A 25,653-nucleotide genomic window follows, 5' to 3' on the forward strand; every position below is an offset into this window, starting at 1 on the left:
CAGGTCCTCCTCCTCCTCCTCCTCCAGGTCCTACTCCTCCTCCTGCCACATCTCCAACTGCACAGCCACAGCCCGGAATGAAGCGTGAAAGGAAGACCAGAAAGTGAGGACCCTGGATCCAGTCTGGTCGGCCAAAAAATGCAGCCTCTTGTGGTACCACAGCCTGGGGACACAGATGTCATCTGCTGCTATCCGAGTCTCTGTGAATCCCGGACCAGACTGCACTCCCTTACATATGGACTCCTCAGGCCACCAATTTTGATGTTGAAGAATTGATGTCTGCCGTGGGGGTCCCAGGCTTCGCTAATTTCTCATGTTGATCCAGTGTTGCCTTCCTCTTTGTTTGGTTCTGATCCCTTAATAAAGGATTTTTTTTTTTAATTATACTCTCCTATGTGTTTTACTTCAAAAATGACAGTTGGTTTGTGAGGATTCAGGTACATTTCAAATATACAATGTGAAATGAACAAGGGACACCAACACTAAACAATCTCCTGGAGATTAAATAATAAAAGATATCAATGGTGTTGGGGTAACTTGACACACAAAACACACACAAAAATATTCGGGAGTAAAAATAAAAATAACATTGAACAAAGATCAGCCTTGGAAAAAATCCAAACATTAAAGAAAAAAAAAAAGGCTTAAAATCCAAAATAAAAAAAAATTAAAAAATATAAAACTGTCAGATGTGACAACTAATAACAATATATTCAGGGAATCCCACTAAAAAAACACAAATAAAAGTTTGTGAGAAGTGTGTGTGAATATGAGCAGCAAAACGACTTAATTCTTGTCACATTATAAAGAAGAAGAGAGTGCGCTGTATTAAACCATTTTTAACATTGCAGCGTGACGAAAATGCTGTATCCATTGCGAACGCTAAGTTTACCAGAACGAGCTGTCCCGTGTCGGAATTTCTTCTGAGCATGCGTGGCACTTTGTGCGTCGGAACAGGCCACACACGGTCGGAATTGACGCGATCGGATTTTGTTGTCGGAAAATTTTATCTCCTGCTCTCCAACTTTGTGTGTCGGAAAATCCGATGGAAAATGTCCGATGGAGCCCACACATGGTCGGAATTTCCGACAACACGCTCCGATCGGACAATGTCCATCGTAAAATCCGACCGTGTGTACGGGGCATAAAAAGAATGTATATACTTTAGGAACTATTTAAATTTCAATAGTGTTCTACGGGAAACCTCTGACTCACACAGTTTGGGATGGGAGGCGTTGTAAGAATAGCCCATGACTAATGAATACCATATATCAAATATAACAACTATAGATTCTCTAATATTCTATGTTCCCAAAATTGACACAAATAAAAATATAACTATTCAATTCATCCTAAGGTGCATCCATTCTTACGTATCATTTTAATTATTATTAGTATTGTTACTACATAGGTATGTGTATATTATGTTAAATAAGGCTCTAATAAAGTTATCCTGAGATAAGGAAAGGTCAGGTAAGTCAATCTGAGGACTGCCAAAACCTCTAGCAGAATACTCTCTCGTTAGGTGTTACCGCTACTCTGCTATACTATGTTACTATCTTAGTAACAGATTCCAGGGTTTTAGGGGTGCAGGGTTTTACGCCTGTTTGGGAACATTCTCTTCACATATGTCATTAATCCTTTCCTGTGCATCCCCCCCCCAAAAAAAAAAAAAGAAATCATATCCCACTATAGCATTCGTCAGTACATTTTTGACCACTCCAATTTCATGGTCATGGGTTCCATAAGTGATCTCAATGGACAACACAGCAGTGGGATAGTTATTGGTGTCCCCATGGATACAGGTGACTCCCACCAACTGGGTTAGTAGTTTCTGGGCATACACAAGAGTCATCACACTGCCAGAGACCAGCAAGGCCATCATCCCATAGGCATCTACTTTAATGGCACATACCTGTCTTTTGTGCCCCTCACTCTGGGATGCTACACACCCTAGCTTAGCACAAATGTCTGGTGAGTCCACATTTCTGGGGCTTTTGGGACAGTGGACAAATCACAGTCAGGTGTCCAGGTTCTTGTAAACTTCAGCACACTAAGTGACCCTGATCTTTTAGGGGAACATCTGGCTTGCACGTAGGTACCCTCATGAGCACCAGGGTCTGCATTGACCTCAGCCCTTTGTGTCTAAGGTAGGCTAGGGTATACAGTACACTCAGCTGCTTTTTCAAATACTGCAAAGGCCTCCACGTTGTCCTTAGCTGTCACATTTTGTAGTGAAATTTGCACATGCTTGCACAATCTTGTGCTCAACAGTGTTATCTGCTATCTGTGGTGCCTTTGCAGACAGGGCCTGCATCTTTCCTTTTCTCTGTTTCTGTTCTCCTATTTAAGAGTGGGTAGCATCTGCAAGCAATCTGTTTGCTTCCTAATGAGGTACATTAGTGTGGCAAGCTTGTAATAATTTGCTTTTGGTTGTTGGCAACATGCAGATGGGAATTTGCAAGCACAAGCTGTTTAATCAGCGCCTTCATTTTAGTAGTCGTTGGCACCTTTCACACGGGCTCTCTGATAAGGTCCGCCTGTCAGTTTTTCTGATGGTGGTTTAGATTGGATGGCATCGAATGGAAATGGACAGGTGGTCCGTTTCCATCCGATTGCCCCATAGAGGAGAGTGGGACTGTGCCTGCTCTGCGTAGTGGAGCGGACACAAACCTGTCATCCACCTGCTCAACGGAGAGTTCCCCGGCTGAGCTAGCGAATTCTACTTCATGGAGGCACCCGTGTGAAAGGGGCCTTTAGTAGCCACAAAAGGATATACAGATACCTAGCCTTTAAGAAGACTATCTCTTAAAAAGTACACTCTCTTTAAGGATGTTCCTGCATCTGAGCACCAAATGTGAGAGGAAGACTTATTGGAGAGCCAAGAAACATTTAGTTCTTAAATAAAATAGGCTGTTGCATCAAAGATAACATAAAAAATGCTGGCATCTAGCCGCAGAGTATATAGGAGTATATTTATAGTACATAAGAGGTGCTTACACTATTCTACATGAGTTGTTCAACATGTCAGAACTGTTTGTTAGAACTTCAGGCAGTATATAGTATAAATATAAATATATATACAGTGGAGCAAAAAAGTATTTAGTCAGCCACCAACTGTGCAAGTTCTCCCACTTAAAAAGATGAGAGAGGCCTGTAATTACGGGTTTGAGGTTGTGGAGTCTTTTATACTGATAACAAGCTCAAACAGGTGCCATTAATACAGGTAATGAGTGGAGGACAGAGGAGCCTCTTAAAGAAGAAGATACAGGTCTGTGAGAGCCAGAAATCTTGCTTGTTTGTAGGTCACCAAATACTTATTTTCCACAATTTGCAAATAGATTTTTTCAAAAATCAGACAATGTGATTGTCTGGATTTGTTTCCACATTTTGTCTCTCATAGTTGAGGTATACCTATGATGACAATTACAGGCCTCTCTCAGCTTTTTAAGTGGGGGAACTTGCACAATTGGTGGCTGACTAAATACTTTTTTGCCCCACTGTATATATATTTATATATATATACATATATATATATATATATATATATATATATATATATATATATATATATATATATATATATATATATAGCACTGTGCAAAAATTTTAGGCAGGTGTGAAAAACTGCTGCAAATTAAGAATGCGTTCAGAAATACAAATGTTAATAGTTTTTTTTTTTTTTAATCAATTAACAAAATGGAAAGTAAATGAACAGAATAGAAATCTAAATCAAATCAATATCTGGTGTGACTGCCCTTGGCTTCGTACCAGCATAATTTCTTCTAGGTACACACAATGCATGTGCACAGTTTTTGAAGGAACTAGGCAGGTAGGTTGTTCCAAACATCTTGGAGAACTAACCACAAATCTTCTGTGGATGTAGGCTGCCTCATATCCTTCTGTCTCTTCATGTAATCCCAGACAGACTCAATAACATTGAGATCAGGGCTCTGTGGCAGCCAAACCATCACTTCCAAGACTCCTTGTTTTTCTTTACACTGAAGATAGTTCTTAATGACATTGGCTGTATGTTTCGGTCTTTGTCTTGCTGCAGAATAAATTTGGGGTCAATCACATTCCTTCTTGATCGTATGGCATGATGGACAAGTATCTTCCCGTATTTCTCAGCATTGAGGACACCTCTGATCCTGACCAAATTTTCAACTCCATTTTCAGAAATGCAGCCCCAAACTTGCATGGAACCTCGACCATGCTTCAGTGTTCCCTCTAGACACTCATTATTGTACTGCTCTCCAGCCCTTTGGCAAACAAACTGCCCCCTGCTACAGCCAAAAAATTTACATTTTGACTCATCAGTCCAGAGCACCTGCTGCCATTTTTCTGCATCCCAATTCCTATGTTTTAATGCATAGTTAAGTCTTAGCCTCGTATCCACGTCAGAGGTATGGCTTTTGGACTACAATTCTTCCATGAAGGGCAATTCTGACTAGACTTCTCCAGACAGTAGATGGGTGTATCTGGGTCCCACTGGTTTCTGCAAGTTCTGTGCTGATGGCACTGTTGGACATCTTCCAGTATTGAAATGAAATAAATATGATGTGTATTTCATATGCTGCATCAAAGTGGAGTTCCGTGATATCCTCACCTGAAGCCGACCCGTCCCTCGTCTCCTGGGTGGAGGCACCGGAATCTTCAGTAAGGGAATCAGAAAGTGAAGCCTTGTGGCTTCACAGCCTGGTTCTCTGCTGCGAATGCGTGAGTCGTGCTGCGTGTCCTGACTGGCCCCTGTTGTCTTCTGGGACAGCGGGGGGGCGGAGGAGGGGCTGGACATGGTGTAGATCGCCGGAAGTGGGAGCAAATACCTGTATTAGACAGGTATCTGCTCCCCCCTGAAAGGTGCCAAATGTACAACGGAGGTGGGGAGGAACTGGATAAGCGGAAGTTCCATTTTTGGGGGGAACTCCAGTTTAAGTTGCCTTGGCTGACCACTGCGTCTACAGTCCTCAAAGTTGCATGATAAATGGTGTACCTAATGCTGAGAAATACCAATAGATACTTATCCATCATTCTATACCATCAGGGAGGTGTAATTGGCCTCAAACTTATTCTGCAGCAGAACAATGACCCCAAACTTACAACCATCAAAAAGAGCTATTTTCAGCGTAAGAAAGAACAAGAAGTCCTTGAAGTGATGGTTTGGGCCCCACAGATCTCAATAGCATAATGGATAAGTCTACGTTTCTCTCTTGAGTTCACACACACACATACTGTCTTCACAGCTTGGTCCAGCTGAGCTAATCAAAAAAACAAGTTGGGGGGAAAATAAAAAAAAGCAAAAAAGCACCATGAGCATGGGAGCCCACCCTACACAAATCTCTACATTGATCCCATTTAAACTAGCCCGAGTGCATGTTTTCTTAAAAATTCCTCTTATTGGCTCAGTTGGAGAGGCAGGTGGATGGTTTCACGATCTCCACCACAGCCAATCAAAGGAAGCCTTCTTTTCATTCATAAAATACAAGGCTACCTATGAAAGTCTGAGCAGCGCTCAACCCAACTTGACAAAAACTAAAACAAGGTTTTTCCTAAAGATGTGCTTTAATATTAATGCTCTTAATTTGAAATTGAAATATTATGGCCACCTTCATGCGACATCCTATTTTATTTAGTAAGTCCCTACAAGTTATTATTTAACTGTTTAGGCTGTTTTTCATATTCCTATTTTTATTTTAAACAGCATGTGATGTTTTTTTTTTTATAGATTTGTATTCTAAACCCAAAACTGAAGATGATGTGATTGCAGAGAAGGAAGTACATTAGGTCCCAGGACAAGGTGAATCAAAGCTCATTAGTTTTGCATTAGTGTATGGGGAGAGCTCCAGTGTATAGTAATGGCATCCACAGGTAGATGTGATACATGGGGCCCTTTCTGCTGACTTCCCACTAATGCACTTGTTAGCATTACATCTGTATTTGTCATGATGCTGAGGTTTTGGAAAGTGGTTATCAGAACCAGGTGGTGTGCATTAACATCACTCAAGGGTCATTGACAGTAATAACTGGAATGTTTTATAGCTTAACCTTCTGATAGCAAAAACCCCTAATGATCAATGGAAATCCTTATGTGTTTGCAGCAAAGTATTCAATAGCAGAATTGCACAGATTTCTGTGGGAATGAAATGGAAATATTTAACACTTGGAAATGGCTTTATGTGGTACAGAAATATCAAAGGTCAAATTTGAAAACTTTCTGAGAGTGTTATGATGTGCAGCCTGTCAAGGTTAAACATAAAAGGTAGTCAGCTTTCAGAGAAAAAGTGGAAAACCCCTCTTGTGTCTTAAGCTGACCATATCCATTAGCAGATGGCGGAATTTTAGCTGAAATCTTCCTTTGCACTTAGGAACATGCTTGCTCATATACTAATGTTATGCTTGTTTGGGACGTGTGGGCAATCTGCATCTCCGTTTTTACTTTTGGGGAGCTGTAGGATACTGGCTAAACTATTTCATCAGCTTATATTTATTCTTCAGAGAACCCCAAAAATATAAAAGGCCACATTTTATTTTCAAGTTGAATTTGTAGATATTGGCCACAAAAAGGTTTTTTTTGGTACACACAGTAATAGAGAGTGATAGCAGTAAAATCTCTCATACCTGTGCCTTTCTGTTAAAAAAAACCTTTGCCTGCTATTTGTTAAAATAAATAAATAAGCTTCTACATCAGAGAGTTTGGCTTTGTTGGCATTTTATTTTAATTCTTCTAGATTTTGGGGCAAATTTAGAAATTTCTTAAAACTCAGAAACAAATATCATTGAAAACTCCAATAAAAAAAAAAAAAGAAGAAGCATACACCAACTATTGTTGGTGTGTGTTGCACAACATCCAGAACAATATTAGTCCATTTATATAATACATTACATTAAATTCACACAGTGTCTCAACAATAAAACTTCAAACCAGTGCTCCCCCACCAAAAGTTGAAAAAGCACCCCTCCCTTAAAGTGCTCATATGAAGCTTCTTATTAGCGCTCTTCTCCTATGTAACTCTCACAAAGCGGGGCTCCACACCATTGCTCCCCCCAGCCAAAGTTAAAAACACACCTCTTCATATCAGTGAAATCCATAATTGCTAAACAGATTTAGGCTTAATATTGTTTTCCATTTTTTTTTCCAGAAAGGTACTAGTCAAAAATATATATTTTATGCTACTTTTTTTTAATATACCTAAAACAAAAACAACAAAAAATAGAAGTAGGTGATGCATAACATATGTTTAACTTAATACAAGCAATCCAGCATAACATGCATGGTAGCTAAAATGTAGATACATACGTGAGATACTATGACTTGTCAAACACTCAGCATATCTGCCATATTTTGCCCAAGAAGCAGGAGGAAGCCATCACATAATAAAGGTAAGATTATTCCTAAGATAATAAATGAAAATGTTTGAAATGGTACTTTGAAGATTGGTTTCTGGACAATAATTATCCAGTGCACATGTGTGCACTGGACATGAAATATTACAGGAAATATGAAAGCATGGGTTTTGACCCTCAAGTATTTTCCCATAACAGTTTGGCTTTTAGAGTCTTCCTCTCATTGGATTTTTCATGACTCAGTTCTCATTTAGGGGATTATTTCATTCAAGTCATTCTGACGGGAATTACTGGACATTGATAGTAAACATTCTATGGCATAAGTACAAGTTTTTCTTAAGTTAGCTAGTTATTTTTACAATAGGAAGTTATGTTGCTGGAAATGACTTAATACGTGCTTATACTGCTCAGAAAAATATGTAAGTTTACCATTTCAGTTCTCCTACAAACAAGTGTATATATTTAAAAAATCACTGTATATATATATATATATATATATATATATATACACAGTATCTCACAAAAGTGAGTACACCCCTCACATTTTTGTAAATATTTTATTATATCTTTTCATGTGACAACACTAAAGAAATGACACTTTGCTACAATATAAAGTAGTGCTGTTCCCTCAAGATAACTTAACACACAGCCATTATTGTCTAAACCGCTGGCAACAAAAGTGAGTACACCTCTAAGTGAAAATTTCCAAATTGGGCCCAATTAGCCATTTCTCCTCCCCGGTGTCATGTGACTCGTTAGTGTTACAAGGTCTCAGGTGTAAATGGGGAGCAGGTGTATTAAATGTGGTTTTTTCACTCTCTCATCCTGGTCACTGGAAGTTCAACACGGCACCTCCTGGCAAAGAATTCTCTTAGGATCTGAAAAAAAGAATCATTGCTCTACATAAAGATGGCCTAGGGTATACAAAGATTGTCAAGACCCTGAAACTCAGCTGTATCACGTGGCCATACAGCGGTTTAACAGGACAGGTTCCACTCAGAACAGGCCTTGCCATGGTCAACCAAAGAAGTTGAGTGCACGTGCTCAGCGTCATATCCAGAGGTTGTCTTTGGGAAATAGATGTGTGAGTGCTGCCAGCATTGCTGCAGAGGTTGAAGGGGTGGGTCAGCCTGTCAGTGCTCAGACCATACGCCGCACACTGCATCAAATTGGTCTGCATGGCTGTTGTCCCTGAAGGAAGCCTCTTCTAAAGATGATGCACAAGAAAGCCCGCAAACAGTTTGCTGAAGACAAGCAGACTAAGGATATGGATTACTGGAACCATTTCCTGTGGTCTGATGAGACCAAGATAAACTTATTTGATGTAAAGCGTGTGCAGTGGCAACCAAGTGAGGAGTACAAAAACAAGTGTGTCTTGCCTACAGTCAAGCATGGTGGAGGGAGTGTCATGGTCTGGGGCTGCATGAGTGCTGCCGGCACTAGGGAGCTACATTTCATTGAGGGAACCATGAATGCCAACATGTACTGTGACATACTGAAGCAGAGCATGATCCCCTACCTTCAGAGACTGGGCCATAGGGCAACATTCCAACATGATAATGACCCCAAACACACCTCCAAGACAACCACTGCCTTGCTAAAGAAGCTGAGACTAAAAGTGATGGACTGGCCAAGCATGTCTCCAGACCTAAACCCTATTGAGCATCTGTGGGGCATCTTCAAACGGAAGGTGGAGGAGAGCAAGATCTCTAACATCCACCAGCTCTGTGATTTCGTCACGGAGGAGTGGAAGAGGACTCCAGTGGCAACCTGTGAAGCTCTGGTGAACTCCATGCCCAAGAGGGTTAAGGCAGTGCTCGAAAATAATGGTGGCCACACAATATATTGACACTTTGGGCCCAATTTGGACATTTTCACTTAGGGGTCTACTCACTTTTGTTGCCAGCGGTTTAGACATTAATGGCTGTGTGTTGAGTTATTTTTAGGGGACTCAAATTTAAACTGTTATACAAGCTGTACACCCACTACTTTTTATTGTAGCAAAGTGTCATTTCTTCAGTGTTGTCACATAAAAAAAATAATAAAATATTTACAAAAATGTGAGGAGTGTACTCACTTTTGTGTGAAATACTGTATATATATATATATATATATATATATATGTAGCAAGGCCCCAGGCCTCCTTCGGTCTAATGAGAACCTCAAGGTCCAGAGATAGCTGACATCCTTCTGTATATGGTGGGTTGTGAGGCATAGTGGGTGCAAAGTAGTTAGAGTAATTGGGCTCCAGACACTTCTTGAATGCAAGAGATTTTATTTCTCCTAAAAGAGCTTTGGGAGAGAGGGTTAGTGCCAGGACACCCTTAGGTAGTTGCAAGATTAATTGGCAGACTCGGAGACTTCAACAGGAGGACAGCCATGCAGGGAAAGGCATCCAGCGACACGCCACTTCTGCATGTGTAGGAATTCTGTCTCCTATGGCAACAGTCTTTAACAGTTCCTAATGCTAAGTGTAACAGTTCCTTCACTTCCACTACAATCACTTCTTGTAGTTTTTCAGCCCACTGTGCTCCCAGTCTCTCACTAGACTAGATGATTCACTGCCACTGAATCCCTTGAGCTCCTCCAATCTTCACAGTGATATCTTCCTCAAGCATCACCCCTGCCTCTCTGCTGGATCCCTAGCTTGGCACTCAAGATACTTTTCAAGCTTCACCCCACTGGCCTGCTTGGTTCCTGGCTTGACACACAAGGCTGCTCTGCAAACGTCACCTGTGCTGGCTGGGTCCCGGGCTTGATACCCACGGAAGATTCGTCACTGTCCCCGGTTGGTGAGAATACTCTTCCGGTACTTGCTTCAGTTACTTACTATGATCCCTGATAATAAGGTGGCTGGCCCCTTAGTGGTGACATCTTCCCCTCTACCTCTGACCATGACATGTTCTCCAGCCGGCAGATGTGCCTGGGATAGGCCCAATCTCCGGCCTAGCAGCCCGAGCAATACAACACACATCCACCCAGACAGCCATCCAGGTGGCACAGAACATTGTTCACCTGACTCCACCCAAATATATAGGTTCTCCCAGCAGGCCAAGGGATTCAAGAAAACCCCTGCCCATTAGCTGAGATACCCCATATACCTATAATCTAAACTTGCATTGCCCTTCTCGTATCTAATGCTACCAGGTACCTGGTAGCAGAAGAGAAAAGTGCAGCAGTGCCAGACTTAGGGAGAAATCAGATGATCCCTAACGATTAGCCAAGATAGCAATTCCTGGCAGGTAAATTTAGGAGCAACCCTGCCTAAACTCAAGGGTGTTACATCTATATTTATGTATTTATTTTTTAACTATATTAATGTTGATACTATCTTGTGCTTCTACTTGAAGGTTTGGGCAGCTCTGGGTACATGTTCCACAGCAGTGCAATTTTGCACACTGGATCAACGTAGGTCACTGCAGGGGCACATAGAAGACGATGGATTTCTTTGTGCCTCATTCATATCACAATGTTTTGGACATGTGAGTTGCAATCATTGCATTAAAATACAACCTATCTGCATTTTAACACAATACAATGCAGCTGAAAGTAGATATACAAAATAAATTGTTGTTTCTATTTTGACCTTTCCAGGGACCTGTCTATTGATAACGGATGACATGACAATGCATGCCAACGCGCATAAAAACACAGTGTAATGTACATGAAAATGCATGTTAAATGCACATTGTCCCTCCTAAAGATTTAGGGCTAAAGCCTGGCCAAAAAACTTCCAGAGATGGTATAAACCCATCATGCCTTATTGCTTGGACATGGCTAAGACACACCCAGCTTATCCAAACCCCTTTGCATACACTCTCTCTCCCCTGTCGCAGTAGATCTGAGCAAAATTACATTGCAGTGGAGGAGATTGTGGATCACATATGTGTTAGGGTTTGAGAGCTTGCCCCTGTAATGTTGGGGGTTAGCAGTAATAGCTGGGGGTGTCTTAGTAATGCCCTAGCTACAGGGCAGTACAGGATTAGGCCATCTCTGTGAATTTTTCAGCCAGGCTTCACAAGGTATGCAGATGACCTACAGCTAGAGCAAGGGCATTAGCCAAATGTAATCAAAGCTGCACAGTTTCCCTCTTGATAAGTTCTTAGCTGGCCGAAACTTGTCACATGCCCCATGGGTCCCTAGGGAGAACAGGGGCCTCTCAACGCTGGTTTCTCCTATGGCTTCACATGCCTTAAATGTGTGGGATGCCCTGAATAAGAAGGGGAAGCTCGCTTTGCCGACTTCCCCCCTGGCACCCCTGTGTGGCTTCCCCTGGTTCACTCCAGGGGAACACCCATCTTTTTTCCGGACGTGGACAGCCGACGGAGAAACCAGATGCGGTAGATTCGTTCAGGATCAAGGTTTGCTACCACTGGCCAAATTAAGGGAACTATTCGGCTCATTCCCGATGGACGAATGGCGCTATAGACAGCTTAAGCACTTCATTGACGGCCTGCCACAGGGGGTTCGCTCCCCTACTGTGGCATCGCCCTTTGAACGCTTGTGTATGTCATCCTCTATCACCCCCCATGCAATCTTAGTGTTATATGAACTACTGCAATCTACACAGGTAGAGGAAAAGCTGGGATTTATTAAGGAGTGGGAGAAAGACCTCCATCACAACTTTACAGAACCTCAGCTAGATAATCTTTTTCGCCTTACCCACTCGAGCACAGTTGACACCAAAATGCAAGAGAACAGCTATAAGGTTCTGACCAGGTGGTACAGGGTTCCCTCTAAGCTCACCAAGATCTATCCGTCTCTTTCAGCCGCAGGCTGGAGGGAATGCGGGCTTAGGGGGTCATTCCTTCATATCTGGTGGGAATGCCCCAAGTTACGACCATACTGGTTAGACATACATGCTCAAATTAAACTCATTTTGGATGTGGAGCTTCCAGACTCACCACTGGAATCCTTTTTGGACTTCCCTACCATTCCTCTCGGTCAGTATCGAAAGTCAATCTTGCCACATTTGCTCAATGCAGCCCAAAGGCTGATCCCTATACATTGGAAAAAGCCTCAAATACCCACACGTACCGAATGGATAGGGTTGGTTGATAACATCATGGCTGCGGAGGAATGGATGGTGAAGTGTAAAGACAAATATGAAAAATTTTATTCAATATGGGCCACATGGATGCATTACACTGGGCAAGGGAGGATGTCCGCCTCGGGATCTTCTCAGGTACGGGACCCCCCTTGATTCTTGTATCATGGGGCTGACCTCGACAGATAGTGAGATAACTATTTACAGGTAGCAGAAGCACAGATGAGCTCTAGTAAGCCCAGAGTGGCTTAATTTGGTTGAATATGTTATGAGGTGTAACATTTCCTTTTCTTTTCTTTTCCTTTTTTCCTTTTCTTTTTCTTTTTCTTTTTATTAAAAGAATAATTACAGTTGGTTATGATTTATATCAAGACCTATGACTTGGCGCTCGGTCTGGTCCTAAGTAATATGGGTTCCTGTTAAAACCCATACATCCGATTGAAGGTTATAGTCTTCCTCAGTGATGCCCCATTTGGGTGCAATAGGGGAGATCCATGGATGTGTGAATTTATAGGTGCTGATTAGATGACGATAAATATCCCTCTATAATATTACCTCTGGTGTGTATATGTCCCTGGGTAATATATACATTTATTTGACCGAAAATAACCTCCTATGTAAATCGTACATACTTCATATGTGTTAAAAGTTATACTATGTCTTTCTGTATGTTTTTCATTGAAATATCCTTAAAATAAAGATTATATAAAAAAAAAGCTGCACAGTTTGTTTTTATCTACAGTCATCCCTTACCTGAATATGCAATGTTTTGGTAAATGTTTTGGTACCCTTTAAATATTCTGATATGTGTTCATCAGTCTACAGTAAAGAGGTTATTTTCATTCATTAGTTCCAATTTCTCCTCTTAACCCTGTCTAAGGCCCCTTTCACACTTGTGCGAATTCAAAGTCGTGCGGTTTTACCGTGATTTTGCGGGCGCAATTTTACAGCGATTTTACCGCAATTTGGGAGCAGTACTACTTTGTACGACTTTTCCACAAAGTCGTACTGAAATCGTGTCTATATTATTCAGGTACGATTTGCATGCTACTTGAGGGTTTAACATTGAGGTCTATAGGCATCAACTCGCATGGAAGTTGGACCAAAGTAGTGCAGGGACTACTTTGAAGTCGGCACGACTTAAAGTCGTGCCAATATGAATGGTAGTCATTGAAAATCATGGAGAATGACTTGTCATACGATTTTTCAGTACAAAATCGTGGGACAAGTCGTATAAGTGTGAAAGGGGCCTAACCAAAATCCTCACACTCCAGATCTCCTGTAAAGTGTGCAGTGAAGTGCAACAAACATTTTGCACAAAGACCATAACATGTTACCCATGTAAAATCTGCAACCAGAATTCTGTAAGGATGTAACAACTAAATTCTGTGAAACTCAAATAAATGATGCTTCTCACTAACAAGGAGCTTCTTGTAGCACCCTGGAGTTTAGGCAGAGTTGCTCGTAAATTTACCTGCCAGGAGTAGCTACTTTGGCTAATTGTTTGGGATCATCTGATTTCTTCTTATGTCTGCCACTGCTGCACTTTTCTCTTGCCTGACTCATTTGTTCCGCAGAGTATTCCTGCGTTCCACTAGGGCACAAGTCCAGGAGGCTTTGCGACATGCTAATGATAGGTACAGACTCCATGCTGACCGCAGACACCGGCCCGCGCCTTCCTACCAGGTTGGGGACAGGGTCTGGCTGTCATCTTGCAACCTCGACTTCGTGTTCCCTCACTGAAGTTCGCACCTCGGTTTATTGGGCCTTTCCGTATTCAGGATTAACGCTGGGGCTTACACATTAGACCTGCCTTCTAACTTGTGTATTTCAAATGTATTTCTTGTCTCCTTATTAAAACCTTTGGTCTGCAACCATTTTACCACCTAGGTGCCACGTCCTCACCCTCTACAGGTTGAGAACTATGAGGAGTATGAAGTATAGTCTATTGTCCATTGAACTCCCGTAGGTTCTGTGGGCGCATACAGTACCTGGTGCATTTGAAGGGGTACGGTCCAGTGGAACACTCTCGGGTCTCATCCTCGGACGTACATTCCCCTGTCCTCCTCCATGATTTCCATAGGCATTTTCCCCTCAAGCCTGGTCGTCCTCCGAGGGTGAGGGGTCGTTGAGGAGGGGGTACTGTCAGGGCTGGGCTCAGCCCTTCCTTCTCTGAGCTGCCCACTCAGCTGTCTGCTAATTGCCAGCTCCTATCTCTCCACAGTTATTCAGCTGTTCATGATATTCTGCTCGTCAGTCCTGCCTACTTAAGCCGTCCAGCCCAGAGGATCTCTGCCTTCTCCTTAGTCAACATCACAGAGACGCTCTCCTGCATTCCTGTTAAAAGCCTTGCTTGGCTGACATCCCTTCTGGCTCCAGATCCTGCTTGCTGTTTTACTGCGCTCATCTCCGCCTCCCTGACATTTGGCTTGTCTGATTATCCATTGCGGTTGCTGAACTCTGGCTATGTTTTGACTACGTTTGTTCTATTTACTTTTATTATTAAACAAGTGTGATTTAACTGTACTTATGTCTCGGTCTGATTTAATGGCTTCTGACACCCCGTCAGTCCTATGGCAGGTACTGGCTAATCCCAGCACTATGCGGCCGCCCAGCGCCACATCCTGCATACTTTTTAGTTTGCAGTGTGTGGCGTGCTTAGGATCAGAGGGAGCTGTCTTACTTTTGGTCCTTTGAACGTCACTGCCAGCCCACCACCCACGTCCTGCACTGTGTCATATTACCTGGCCTCTGCGCAGGTGCGGGATTGTGTCGGGCGTATGTGCAATGACGATTTGTAGCTGGTCTGGATGGCATCACTTCGGCGTCGAGCCAATTGGTTGATTATGGGCGGGGCATGCATACTTATGCATGCTGCTTCAGCATTCTATCTTGTTACAAGCATTTTGTGGGTCATTGCAGCGGCAGCTGACGGTCACCGAGGGGGTCACTGTGAGGAAGTATCTCTACTCTGCAGCATGTTAATGTCTAACTTCACCTCTTTGCTCCTTATTATTAGTTTTCATGATAGTGACTTTCCTTTTATTCTTTTCCTTTTTTAGATCACCTAATATTCCTCTTGGCTTTCTGGATTGTGTGGGGAGGTTGCTGTCATTGGCCTCTTTTGAACCAGTGGCGATAATTATTGTATAGTGAGGACCCTGTTAGTGTCCTTTCCTATCTGCCATATGCTTCATTTACCGTTGGCTTTCTGACATTCAATTTTCTCAAAACATCCTCCCCTCCCCTCCCTTTCCCTCTTTAATTGCTAGCCTTCAGTGAAATTGGTGAGTCTGTGATACTGCATTATTGGATATATTTGATCCTGTCCTTAATTATTGTGGGACATGTACAATTTTTCCATTCCCTAATTCATTTCCTCTTATCTGTCTTAGATCTTTCACATTTAAACTATAATTTTTGATGGGATTACCTGACCCCCCAGCAGCTGCCATGCATCTTGTTTATTTTGATTTGTTTTTAACTGTGAGCCTATACTCTATATATTCTATATTATGTAGTAAGTATTTTCTTTTTTATCTAATTGGCTTAGTATATATTCTAAGCCCTCTACAGATGACTTTCTTACTATACAAGATGCGATTGATTTCCCCCCTCCCTCCCCCCCTCCCTTCTTCCTTTTTTTCCCCCCTCCCCCTTCCCATTCCCCCTCCCCCTCCCCTACCACCCCCCCTTCCCCCTTTTCCCAAAATGCAGTATACACCTTATAGACTTTATGGACAATTTGTCCATGTCCTTTTGGTATACCCCGGCATATCATGTTATGTATGTCCCCATAGTTACCTGGTTTGCTAGTCCTGCTCCTATGGATGCTCTTTGAGTCGATCACCTCTGGGATGTGTGAAATGGAATGCCTCAATTTGATTCATATTGTATTGTGTATTTTACATATGTTTATATTTTATTGTATTCTATTTATGTTTTTTCTTTTCCACATTTGATAGTCATCCTGATGCTCCTGAAGAAGTGCAAGGCGCGTAACATGTAGAGCCAAGATCCAGTCTACATTGTTTTACTGTAATATAGCCGCACTCTTGGATTTACTACCACAATGAAATGATATTCTCATCTTTCAGATTCCATGTAGTTACAAGTTGGTTATATAATGTATTTCTTTAAATAGTATTTTACTCACTAATGTGGATTTTAATATATATGTTGTGTACTATGTTTATATAATAAAAATATGTTTTTGTACATTTTGTCTGGTCGTGCCTAAAAAGTCCAAGCTTTTTTATAATGTTTCTTCATATTCAGAAGGATGTCAGCTATCTCTGGCCCTGGAGGTTCTCATCAGACCGAAGGAGGCATGGGACCTTGCTACATTTACAAAAATGAAAATGTCTGTCTGATAAACATTGAGAAAGTTTAACCACACAACCACTGAATCAGAGTGGCCTTGTGGAAAAGTTTGCATGGTAGGGAGGAGCCAGAAAAAGATAAGTATCTATGCTTTACGTGTCATCCTTACTATATGTTATAATTATTGACATATCCGTACAATTTCTGCTTGCTTATGCTTTGACTTTTTGCAGGCTCCAAGCTTTATAAATGACCAATATTCATAAACAGGAAATAAAAAGCTTGACATCCATAAATTCAATTTTATTTTTTTATTGTGGCTTTAATTTGCCCCAAATTACAATGGCTAAAATATACACATATGGCTATAAAATTTCACTGACTTGCTTGAATAGCATTAAAATAACTCTGTATACACAGCTCTTGCTAAATATTTCTGCATTCTGAAAAGATGATGTACTCATCCCCCATCGTTGGAGTTTACTAAACAGTAATTCATTATTTAAAAGAATTATAGATTTTGAACAGGAAATGTTAAAAGAAGAAGTAAATTAAGTAGTATAAATTATTGATGACTTGCTGATACAGTCAAGGTTTCTTGTTTGTGTATGTGAGTGAGGAAAACAATGCAAAATTAAAAAACCTGTGAGAAAAAAATCCAGAACTCATATTTCTGACTTATTTGTTGCCTAGTTTGTCTGACTAAAAAATGGCTGGATAATAGAAATAGAAATGGTCCAAAAAAGTGAATAAACAGTAATGCCGCATACAGACAATCGTAATTTCCGACAACCAAACCGTGGATTTATTTCCGACGGATGTTGGCTGAAACTTGTCTTGCATACACACGGTTGCACAAATGTTTTCGGAAATTCCGATCAGCAAGAACGCGCTGACGTTCAATACGTACGACGGGACTAGAAAAAGGAAGTTCAATAGCCTGTGTGGCTCTTCTGCTTGATTCAGAGCATGCCTGGAATTTTGTGCGTCGGAATTGTGTACACACGATCGGAATTTCTGACAACGGATTTTGTTGTCGGAAAATTTGAGATCCAGCTCTCAAATTTTTGTTGTCGGACATTCTGACAGAAAATGTCGGATGGAGCCTACACACGGTCAGAATTTCCGACAACAAGCTCACATCGAACATTTGTCGGAAATTCCGATCGTGTGTATGTGGCATAATGGCGAACATGCATCTTTTGTAAAGTTACCAGGGATTTGTGGTACGCATTATTAACCTGAAACATACAATGTTAGCCACCTTACTTGCTGTATCTGTTGAAACTATACAGACATACTAAAACATATATCTAGGTATTATCATCCATTATTAAATATTACAGAGTTTTGAATCTGATCACAGGCTAAATGTTTTCAGAGAAAATTAATTAAAAAAATTTGCTATAGATCCAGTGTTAAGTCACTCTTTAACAGTTGCAGCTGCTTAGAACCATGCTTTAGGATAAAGTCAACTAAGTGGTTCAGCAACACACTCACAAGTTTCCCACACAACAGCTGCTGATGACTGTAAATCAGCAACAGTCCATGTGTCCAAATTACCTCGAGAGGCCGCAACTCACTCAATTATTGTCCGCCCTTATTTATCATCTATTTTATTCAACCTTCCACCCTTAGATAGAGCACACATATGTGCTCATATTGTGGTTCCCCACATCCATGGTTCCCCTTTTCATTGGTGTAGGGTTTATTTTAGGAAAAGCACTTCCAGTCCAACTCTGTTCCTGTCAGGAAAATAATATGTATAGTCATGCACAGGGCTTTTTTTCTCGGAGAATAGGCGCAGGAACTCCCCCCGCCTGAGTCACCCCTTGACCCCTACCCACCTCTGACCACCGTCCCTTGATTCACCCCCCTACCCACCTACCAGTTTTGCTCCTTTTAGAGAATACAGAACCAAGTATCATTTTGTGGTGCTAAATCATTTGTATGGAACATGTTAATGATAAAAAGAAAAGCAGTAAAATAGATCCCCTGCAGCCAGGAACAATAGAATCCCAGCAATAGATCCCCACACAACAATAGACTCCCCCAGCAACAATGGACTCTACCCCAACAACAATAGATCCCCTACAGCAACACTGAACCACTCACAACAAAATAGCACACCCAGTAACAAAATATCCACCCAAGCAACATTAGACCCCCCCCTCCAGCAGCAATAACAGATCTCCCAGCAGCCGGCATCAATAGATCCTCCAGCAGCCAGTAAAAATAGTCCTCTCCCTCAACAGTAGATCCCTTCCAGCAACATAAGGCCCCTCCCAGCAACAATAGATTCCCCATCAGCAACAATAGACCCTCACACATAATCAGATCCCCACCAGTGACAATAGATCCCCCAGCAGCCAACAACAATAGACCCTCCAGCACACCCCACACCCCATGCTATTGCATACATTCAGTGCTGGAGGTGCCGGAACTGCGTTCCCCCGCGTTCCCACTGAAAAACAGCCCTGGGCATGCACAAAGATTATTGTCAGGACTAATACTCACCGAGGCCAAGATGCCGAGAGCGGCTCGCCCTTACGACCACGCGCACCCAGACCCCTGGAGTTGATACAGGGAGCAGGGGGCACGCGGAGGCACGGGCTTCCGGTATGCGAGAGATCCGTAGGTGGGACTGAAGGACCGGTCACAGACTAGGTTGCAGGCTGGAGGTGCACCGGCAAGTGCGGTGCAGAGCTGGGGGAACTGAGGCACAGGAAGTCCGTTTAAACAGGCAGAGGTCAGAACCGCGTAATCAGGCAGAGCAAGTCCGTTAAGCAGGCAGAGGTCAGAACCTGGTAATCAGGCAGAGCAAGTCCGTTTAGCAGGCAGAGGTCAGAACCGGGTAATCAGGCAGAGCAAGTCCGCTTAGCAGGCAGAGGTCAGAACCGGGTAATCAGGCAGAGCAAGTCTGTTTAGCAGGCAGAGGTCAGAGAGGTATCAGGCAGACAGCGGTATCAGTATTCGTTAGCCAGTGGTTCGGTACACAGAACAGTAGATAATTCAGGATAGCAGGGACACAGATGACAGGAGAAGCTGACGACGAACCAGCAACCCAACTGGGCACTGGAGTCGTCAGAAATAGCCCCCCCCGGCGAGCGCGTCAACGTGACGCGCTACCGGGTACCCGCACGGGCGACGACGTGCACACGGGGACCGCCGTGCACCCGCACGCGCCGCACCATCGGGCCGCGGACGGGTGTGCGGCGAAGCGCCAATCCGCTGCGCATGCGCCCCGGAGCCCGGCGAGCGGAGGCGACTGAAGCCTCCTGACAATTATGCACTTGTTAATAAGAATTCTCGAGTGACAAGTAAAGGTTTCCTAACTCGTTAACATATCTGCGCACATGCGTATTAGCGTGAGTGTGCGTGAATACTCTGCACCCTCTTGCCTATTTAAACTGGCTCCATTAACCAGATGATTGCTGAGTGGTCGATAGCTTCTACTGTCTGTGAGTTGATCCTGTGCTTGTTCCTGTGTATACCCAGCCTATTTGACTCTGCTCATTCTTGATACCTTATTGCTGACCCAGCTTGTGACCTTATTGCTGACCCAGCTTGTGACCTGACTCTGTTCCTGTCCCTGGCTTGGCCCTTGACTCTTTTCTTGATCTGATTCTGAACCTCCGCTGCTTGGCCATTACTGACTTCTGCCTGCCTGACCACCCATGACCCTGCATCTGCCTGCTCTCCAGCTTGGTTGCTGTCCTGCACCTGCTGCTGGGTACCTGCACCTGCCAGTCCACCAGTCTGCCTGCTGTTCTGCACCTGTTGGCGTATATCTGCATCTGCCAGTCCACAAGCCTGCCCGCTGTTTGGCACCTGCTGCAAGTACCTTCTGTCCAGGGTGTCAGAGAACTCACACAGCAAGCACCCATCTCCGTGCAGCAGCTGCCAATCCTCATTCCGCTAATGTGCATGCACGGAACCGTAGCCAGAGACAAATGAGATCCAGAGTGAGCATGCACAATGGCACCCCCATGCACATGCACGCACGCGCAAACATGCACTAACGCGCGCTAATGCACACCCGCAAGTGCCAACGCGCTAATGCGCTAGCGCGCATGCGCTAAGACGCTAATGCGCATGCGTGCATTCACACACGCACATACGCTGCAGTGAATCCTGGCACACATTACCCTATATGAACAGAAAGTCTGCCTAGCATCAGTGCTGGATCATCTACAGCTTGTCCCTGTGTTCCTGTTGCTACTCTGCCTGATTGACCTTGTTCCTGAAAACCCAGGTATCTTCTGAACATTCTCTTGGATTTCCCCTGCCTGCTGAACCTGCCTCTACATGCAATACTGACCTTGGCTTGGACTTATGATTACGGCTCTGCCATTCTGTACCCTGCTGCCAGTCTGTTGCCAACCTCTGCCTGTTCCTGACTACAGTTTTGCCTTCTGACTCTACAGTTGATTCTGATCTGGTTCCCGCTGAAAAAGTCTGGTGATCAGTTTCCACATCTCCTCAGCAGAGGTTCCTGTATCTCCAAGTTCCAGCCTCCTGCCTGCAGGCACCGGCACCCTTTCGTTGCCCTCGCACTCCCTGTACCCACCACCAGGGGTGCTTGGACCGGAACTGTGCAAGAGGCCACCCTCATCATTTCGGGCTCCGCTGTAAAGTACGTGACACAGGGTCTCCAACCAGGCACCCGTGCCAATCTGTTCCGTGTTATATCCTATCACTACCTTCAGGAGAAACAGGACAGGAGGTGTAAGGGAAAACTCTTCCGTCGGTTCGGCCTTAACCAGGTACATGGCAGTTTCCTTCTGTCAAACTAGATATTTCACCAGGTGATACCATAGTACCAACCCGATACAAAAATCCAAACTAGAACTTTACCAGTAAGCCAAATGGCCTGTGAGTCTGACCCACTGGGTAGATATATTTTTGTCAAATTCCCTCTTTAGGATATGAATTATACTGTGAAGGTAAACTTTTCCTAGGAGGGGACTTTAATCTTACACCTGATCCTCATCTAGACTCCTCTACTTCATGTTCCTCCATCTCTTATTCTAACTTGAATGTATTAAAAAATAATTTATATGCTAACCATCTGATAGTTATCTGGAGGATACTATGAACTATGCTGTCTTGATTATGTCTTTTGTAGACCATAGCCTTATAGATTGGTCCTTAACCTGTGATATTTATACTTTGATATGGTCAGATCCCTCCCCATTTCTCCTGACTCTGGTGGTACCTCATCTACCCAAGCATGAGTAGACCTGGAGTTTTAATAAATTTCTCATGACAGATGAAGAGATAGAGAGAGCAGCAGATATAGACGCTGCACTAACTAGGCTTCAGGACCTTGAAACCGCCCATAAATGCTCCCCATTGGTCTCTCCTCTTCCGGCTATATCTACAGATATATCACAATTACATGAAGCTTCAGCAACATCATTTGATAACAAATTAGCATTAAATCAGTATAAATTTGGTGATAAATGTGGTTGCCTGCTAGCCAGAATCCTAAATTCTAGGATACAGAATACATATATATCCCATCTTAAAAGCCAGAATTATGATATTATCCCAAGTCCTATCGCAATTTTACAAGGATCTGTATAACATTCTTACCCCTCAATTCAATGATAAAGAAGGGTCTCAGAGAGATTAAATGGCAGCGTGCATTGCAGCTACTTCCCTACCCTCTATAGATGAACAAACTAGATCAGCCTTGGAATTACCACTACCACAGAAAAAGCGGTAGTGGCTGCTATTGAACTCATTCCAACAGACAAGAGCCTTGGACCAGATGGGTTTACACCCAATTTTATTAGACTTTTTATCCCCTTTTTCTCACATTTCTGACAAAGGTCTTTAACTCATTATCCTCCCTTGAAGCCCACACTACTTTAAATTCAAAACCAGGGAAGGATTATTCAACTATGCACTAACTTTCGTTCAATTTAGTTAATCTGAGTAGATCTTAAGATATACACCAAAATTAGCACCAATAGACTGCAATCAGTATTGCCTCAACTCATTCATCTTGATCAGGTAGGCTTCATTAGTGAAAGAGAGGCAAGGAACAACACTATAAAAATGGTACTGTCCAACAACATAATAAACATATGTACCAGCTCTCAATTGATGCTGGGAAGGCATTTAATAGGATGGATGGGGAACTCCTAGAACCCCCCCCCTCAAATTGGTATTGCCCCTAAAATGATATCCTAGCAAAAACATCACTCATTAGGGTTGTCCACTATCACCTTTACTATATGTTACAATTATGGAACACCTAGCAGTGGCATTACGTCTAAATGCTAACATCTTAGAAATTCAACTAGGCTCTCTACATTCAAAATTGACTTTATTGGCAGATGATCTGCTCTTCTACATAACTCGCCCAAATGTATCTATGCCTTCAATTTTTCAAGAGCTTCAAACATTTAATCAATATAGCAATTTCAGACAAAATTTTACTAATCTTATAAATTTTAAACCTATTCCTATCTACGTCTGAAAATTATCCATTTAGGATCTGCTCCTCATTATTGCAAAACTTTGCCTGTTGGCACCGAGTGCATGCAAATATGTGGCCTCTCAGTGTCGGCCCTTGGCGCAGAGTGGACACATAATTGCGTGCAATAGTGCCAATAGAGCTGTGCCAAGAGCACGTGCCCAGCGTGCTCCAGGCGCAGTGACCAGCAGCTAACGGAAACTTCCCGATTGCTGCTCTCGATCAGGGGGTTTCCAATCATGTGACTGTTGTGACAGCCAATCATGGTGGTCACATGGCCATAAGCCGCGCCATGCCTCCCAGCATTTTAAAGCCCTTAAAGGGCCGGCGGGAGCTGGCGCCAAGGGGTTAAGAATACGCCTCCTTTCAAATCTTGCTCAGTAAACTTTATAAACTCATTAAACTTTATACCATTTATGAAGTCAATAAGATTTAAATTCTTACTTAACCTGGTACCTGGTTAGGCCATTTAACCACTTCCCGCCCGGCCCATAGCAGATGACGGCTGGGCGGTGGTTCAGTTACCCTGACTAGGCGTCATATGATGTCCAGCAGGATAACATGCCGCCGAGCGCCCGTGGGGACACGCATCGTGGCGATTGGTAGAGCGGTGTGTCAATCTGACACACCGCTACACCAATCTTGGTAAAGAGCCTCCGGCGGTGGCTCTTTACCACGTGATCAGCCCTGTCCAATCACGGCTGATCATGATGTCAATAGGAAGAGCCGTTGATCGGCTTTTCCTCACTCGCGTCTGACAGACGCGAGTAGAGGAGAGCCGATCGGCGGCTCTCCTGACAGGGGGGTCTGTGCTGATTGTTTATCAGCGCAGTCCCCCCTCAGATGACCACACTGGACCACCAGGGATCGCCACTAGGACCACCAGGGAATAAAAACGGCATGGGAATTCCCCACAGGGGCACGCCGAACCAAAATTAAAAAAAAAAGTGGGGGTCCCCCTAAATTCCATACCAGGCCCTTCAGGTCTGGAATGGTTATTAAGGGGAACCCCGGCCAAAATAAAAAAAAAAAAATGATGTGGGGGTCCCCCTAAATTCCATGCCAGACCCTTCAGGTCTGGTATGGATTTTAAGGGGAACCCGTGCCAAAATTAAAAAAAAAAAAAACGGAGTGGGGTCCCCCCAAAAATCCATACCAGACCCTTATCCGAGCACGCAACCTGGCAGGCCGCAGGAAAAGAGGGGGGGCGAGAGAGTGCCCCCCCCTCCTGAACCGTACCAGGCCACATGCCCTCAACATTGGGATGGTGCTTTGGGGTAGCCCCCCAAAACACCTTGTCCCCATGTTGATGAGGACAAGGGCCTCATCCCCACAACCCTGGCCTGCGGTTGTGGGGGTCTGCGGGCGGGAGGCTTATCAGAATCTGGAAGCCCCCTTTAACAAGGGGACCCCCAGATCCCACCCCCCCTGTGTGAAATGGTAAGGGGGTACAAAAGTACCCCTATTATTTCACTAAAAAACTGTCAAAAATGTTAAAAATGACAAGAGACAGTTTTTGACAATTCCTTTATTTAAACGCTTCTTCTTTCTTCTTTCTTCTTTCTTCTATCTTCCTTCATCTTCTTCTTCTTCTTCTGGCTCTTCTGGTTCTTCCTCCGGTGTTCTCGTCCAGCATCTCCTCCGCGGCGTCTTCTATCTTCTTCTCCTCGGGCCGCTCCGCACCCATAGCATGGGGGGAAGCTCACGCTCTTCTCTTCATCTTCTTCTCTTCTTCATCTTCTTCTTCATCTTCCTTTCTTCTTCTCTTCTTCATCTTCTTCTCCGGGCCGCTCCGCACCCATGCTGGCATGGAGGGAGGCTCCCACTGTGTGACGCGTCTCCTCTTCTGACGGTTCTTAAATAACGGGGGGCAGGGCCACCCGGTGACCCCGCCCCCTCTGACGCACGGTGACTTGACGGGACTTCCCTGTGACGTCACGGTGAATTCCACAGGGAAGTCCCGTCATGTCCCGTGTGTCAGAGGGGGGCGGGGTCACTGGGTGGCCCCCGCCCCCCGTTATTTAAGAACCGTCAGAAGAGGAGACGCGTCACACAGCGGGAGCCTCCCTCCATGCCAGCATGGATGCGGAGCGGCCCAGAGAAGAAGATGAAGAAGAGAAGAAGAGAAGAAGATGAAGAAGAGAAGAAGATGCAGAGAAGAGCGGGAGCCTCCCCCCACGCCATGGGTGCGGAGCGGCCCGAGGAGAAGAAGATAGAAGACGCCGCGGAGGAGATGCTGGACAAGAACACTGGAGGAAGAACTAGAAGAGCCAGAAGAAGAAGATGAAGGAGGATAGAAGAAAGAATAAAGAAGAAGCATTTAAATAAAGGAATTGTCAAAAACTGTCTCTTGTCATTTTTAACATTTTTGACAGTTTTTTTAATAAAATGGTAGGGGTACTTTTGTACCCCCTTTCCATTTCATACAGGGGGGGCGGGATCTGGGGGTCCC

Source organism: Aquarana catesbeiana, linkage group LG05 (genome assembly GCF_042186555.1).
Source record: "Aquarana catesbeiana isolate 2022-GZ linkage group LG05, ASM4218655v1, whole genome shotgun sequence".
Lineage (NCBI taxonomy): Eukaryota > Metazoa > Chordata > Amphibia > Anura > Ranidae > Aquarana > Aquarana catesbeiana.